This window comes from Tasmannia lanceolata, unplaced genomic scaffold, assembly GCF_043159265.1.
Source record: "Tasmannia lanceolata isolate RefF3 unplaced genomic scaffold, GAP_Taslan_0.1 ptg000012l, whole genome shotgun sequence".
Taxonomy (NCBI): domain Eukaryota; kingdom Viridiplantae; phylum Streptophyta; class Magnoliopsida; order Canellales; family Winteraceae; genus Tasmannia; species Tasmannia lanceolata.
The window spans coordinates 39,663,835-39,668,338 of record NW_027518689.1 but is presented as its reverse complement, the minus strand read 5'-3'; the positions used below and the strand labels follow the sequence as shown (position 1 = coordinate 39,668,338).

The 4,504-nt window shown below is 37.6% G+C and overlaps 1 pseudogene; it reads right to left on the bottom strand.

The window, feature by feature from the left end:
• Positions 1–965: 965 nt before the first annotated feature.
• Positions 966–2,021, bottom strand: LOC143887330 (vacuolar iron transporter homolog 4 pseudogene; annotated as a pseudogene).
• Between the last annotated feature and the right edge of the window lie 2,483 nt (positions 2,022–4,504).

Below are 4,504 nucleotides of genomic sequence, written 5' to 3'. Positions count from 1 at the left end.
TTGAATTGAGGAAATTCGGAAATAAACGGAGGAATTGGAAAAACGGAAAAAAATCCCATGTTTAGACTCGATTCAAAGTAGGGGTTTAATAGATGTAATTGATTGGGAAACTATTTGAGGGTGTGCACACTTTGGCTTAATTTGTTGTAATTACCGATTGATGATGGTTATATTGGTAATTATGTACTGGTAATGGGATAACCAATTTGCCCCTCACAAATTGGGAATTGACCAGGGAGGCCTAACCCTAGGTATTGGATTTTAGGGAAGCCTATAAAAGCCATGAGATCTCACTCCCTGGCAATGGTTCTAAAACGAACTATCTCTGGAATTTGGAGATTAGAAAGAGAGCACCATCGGACTCACGGTTGAATAGGGAGTGGATCAATATTGGACGGCACTTCACTTTCAACATGTTTGCGATTCGACAACTCCAAAATCTAATGACTCGATCTTCCACTACAATGAATCGAGGTATGCGCTTTTCTCGTTTTCGACACTTAACATAAACCACACACATTGGGTTTACTAGGGGAGATTCGAACTCGTGTCGCTGGGGAGCATACCCATGACTTTAAACCAAAGAGCCACACTCGCAAATCATCGATCCGTAAAGTTATTTTAATTTTTTTTTTGGGAAACATTATTTAGGTGGCAATCAAATAGATTTAGCATCGGCTTCTTCCGATATGAAAAGAGGAAGAAATCCTGATGATATTTCACCCTCCTTTCTCAGCATCATATCTCTACTCCTTTTAGCATTTTTAAGAAAAAGGCTATCAAATGGAGGTAGAGATTCAGCATTTTATGAAGTATATGCTAAGGATGACAGGCTGTTAAGGAATGAGTAGTCAACCTTGCAACAACCCAAAGCTTCCACAGCCATTACCATTTCCATTCTAACTCTACAAGACATGAACAAACAGTTTTTTTTTTAACCCGGAAAAGAATGCGACCCCGGGGCGGACCTCAACATTTTATAATTTATATAATGAAGGCAGAATACAAGAGGAGGGCTATCCACCTGGCCTCTGAAGCAAGATATGAACAAACAGTTCAAATCTGCCAAATACAAAACAAAAACATGAAAAACCACTAAAAGAGGAGTAAGAAAAAAAGATAAATAAAAAACACACAACCACCCTCCTTTTTGATACCTACAGCCCATGAGACCCAATCAACTTCATCAACCCAAACGTTACAAGCATAGCTAACCATCCTCCAACCAAAACCCTAACACAAGACCTCACTAATGGGGCCTTCCCAAGCTTAGCCCCAACCCCACCAAAAATTAACAAAGCCAAAGTCACAGCCACACAAATCATCCCAAGCCTTACCAAATGGCTCCTTATAAAAGCCGAGGCCAAAAGTGGCACCATTGCACCTACTGCAAAAGCCAAAGCCGAAGCCGCAGCGGCTTGTACTGGATTGGGAAGCTGAGCCGTGTCCCCTTCTTCTTCTTCACTCTCTCCACTCTCTTTCATTCTCTTCATCTGGGCCACCTCTATATCAAGTTGAGAATATACTGATACAAATTCTCCTATAGCCATACTACAAGCTCCAGCTACTAAGCCGGCGAAGCCGGCTAGGATCATCGGTTTCATGTCCTCTTTAACAGCTCCCACTCCCATAATAAGCGAAGCCGTCGAGACTAAGCCATCGTTGGCTCCAAGAACTGCAGCTCGGAGCCATTGAGCCCTTCCAGAATAGTCTATTTCTTCCTTTGTTGTTGTTTCTTTGTTTGTCTCTCTTTCATCGCGGATTGTTAGCTTTGTTTCATTAACGAGTGCCATGAGGGAAGAGGAGAAGGGGTGTGTGGATTAAAATGAGGGGGTGTGGTTTAAGCTTAGGGGTGGAGAGGGAGGAGTGGGGAAGACACACGCCCTGAGGGAGACATATATGGTGTGTGTTTCTGCTTTCTACTGTGGAATGGATGGTGATGGGCACTCAGAAAAGGAAAATGGCCTATATAGATATCCTTTCTACTGTGGATACTTATTTTAATGTCTTTTTCCATTGCTAGTTTGTTTTGGGAGTTTTAGATTGAGAAAAGTGTTCATGGAGGATCCATGTTGTTATAACTTATAAATTACAACTCTTTTCAGTTTCTTACAAATTTTTTTAGGAAAATGATAGCAGCACCGCCATCTTTTGATAATTTTGCTAACCCATCTTGTCTTTTAGTATTTAAAGAAATGTTAAATGGTTATTACATTTCACAAAAAGCTCTCACGAGCAAATTATAGAAGAAAATATAGCTGGGTTTGTGCAAATATCAAAATAGGGTTGTGCTGATAAAAAATTTCTTTTTTATTAATATGGGTTTGTTGAATTAGAAGTAATATTCGTCCCCCTTTTTCCTTTGTTTTGCCCTTAAAATTACTCATTTCCACTCTGTAAATTTCTTTTACGCCTATTTTACGTAAAAAAATACATCATCGATGTTACAACGAACAAAAGTTTTTCCATTGTAAATTTGTACAGTGAAATCTTTATGTGACCAAAATTTTCATATCAGCCTTACTCAAGCTTAGGTCCCCAAGTATTCGATGGGCTGGGTGAAATATACTATAACGACCTATCAACCTTACTTAGATTTCAGTTCTTCAGGAAATCGATGAGCTGGGTGAAATATCCTGTAATGACCCTCGTGAAAATTTAAGTCATTTTATGAAAAGAAGAATTAAACAGGGCTGGAAATATCATTTCCCTTGTGGGGTCTCAAAAATAAAATAGTCTTCACAGGCTCTCTACGCTTATTTTCATACCTGATCAATTATATGTTATGGCTTTATAGATTGGTACTAATTAAGAGTGGTATATTCCGATTGATCTCGACCCCCCCCCCCCCCCCCCAAAAAAAAAATAAAAATCACACTGATCAAATGTTCTTATTCTTCTCATTGACAAATTGTTTTTAAATGGTCAGGATCATTCAAGCAGTGTAGTTATTTAGATCATAACCGTTCAATAGTGGCCGGCCCATTGCTTGAAATGGTTTGGTCTATGGGCAGGCTACTTTGGAAACCTTAAGAAATAATTGTAATCAGGCGCCACCCTTGATATTTGATCCAACGACCGCCAAACTTTTTAAGAGGCCGTCATTGGATCAAATATCAAGGGTGGCACCTATGTCGTATCCCTATTACACGCACCATATAATTTTGCTATAGTTTTATTATATGCATTTTTCTTATTTTTACATAATTAATATGCAAAAAATTATTATAATATTCTGATATCTATCCTAGTTAATGTCTTTCAGAGTCGCCTTAATGTCTCATTTGCAATAAGATTAATTTAACATGTTTGGCAACCATGCACAAAAAAAAAAAAAATTCCTGAAATCTCATCAAGTTTAATTAAATAGTCCGGCTCATTCAAAGAGTATTTAATTTAGATTATGGTCCATTCAATAGGTGCCCCGTTGATTGAGACAGTTTGGGGAAATGGGCAGGCCTCTTTGGAATGATACCAGTATAAATTATTTACATTTATATAATTTTAACTGCATGTATGTATGGTCGCATCACATTTGCAAATAATAGTCAAATAATGATTCTAATAATCTTATATCTATCGTATTTGCAAAGGAGGACCGATTTGATGGCGCCCAAGAGGCCCAATAGGGAGTGTTCGACAACGATTCTAATTCTTGCAGAATAAACTGGCAAAAATGGGAGAATCAGAATCAACCGAAATGACTCCCCCAAGCTTTGATGAAATGGGTAGAATCTGATTCTCCCACGCAGTTTTAATTAAATTTCTTGTTTTGTTGAACAAAAGGTTTATCAATAAGAATGACTTCGGAGGAAATCACTTTTAGGATCAATGTAAAAGGCAATGCAGGCAATTTTTTGAGTCTTATAGGGGACATATGGAGGCATGTATATGAAATTGAGACCGTTGATCTTGTAGAACATCATGATGTAACTTATATGATCTTGGCCCCATCAAGAAACAGAGAAAAGATGACAGCTTTTCTTGCTAGAACCCGAAAAATGAGGCTTGATGTATCAAGGGCCTTGCATCAATGGCTTTTGGTGGGATCAATGGATCTGATTACTTAAACAAGGTAAAGTTAGGCAGAATTAGTATTGTTAGGAAAGAGCATAAGAGTTGGCTTTTACCAATCCCTTTAGTAGGTTTAAAAGGAAATAAGATTTTGAGATGTTAAATAAAAAAATATTATCTTTATGAAAACTTATCACAAAGGATGAAAATGGAGAACCCAAAATCAAGGGGATGAAGGCAGATGCTTTAAGGCAGTTATAACTGATACCTGCAAGGCTCATGTCTATGGTATGTCCTCAAACAAGACAAGAGAAGGCTTATAATATAAGAAAAAAGAAAAGGACGAACGTTTCTGTTTCTTTTGTTGCTTGCTTTTGACTTCCCTTACATATGATTATAATGGAGCCTATATATGAGAGACGTAAAGAAGACGTATTTTGATTAGTCTTCTTATAATTTTTGTTTTTTTTTAAAGATGAATGCTAAACTG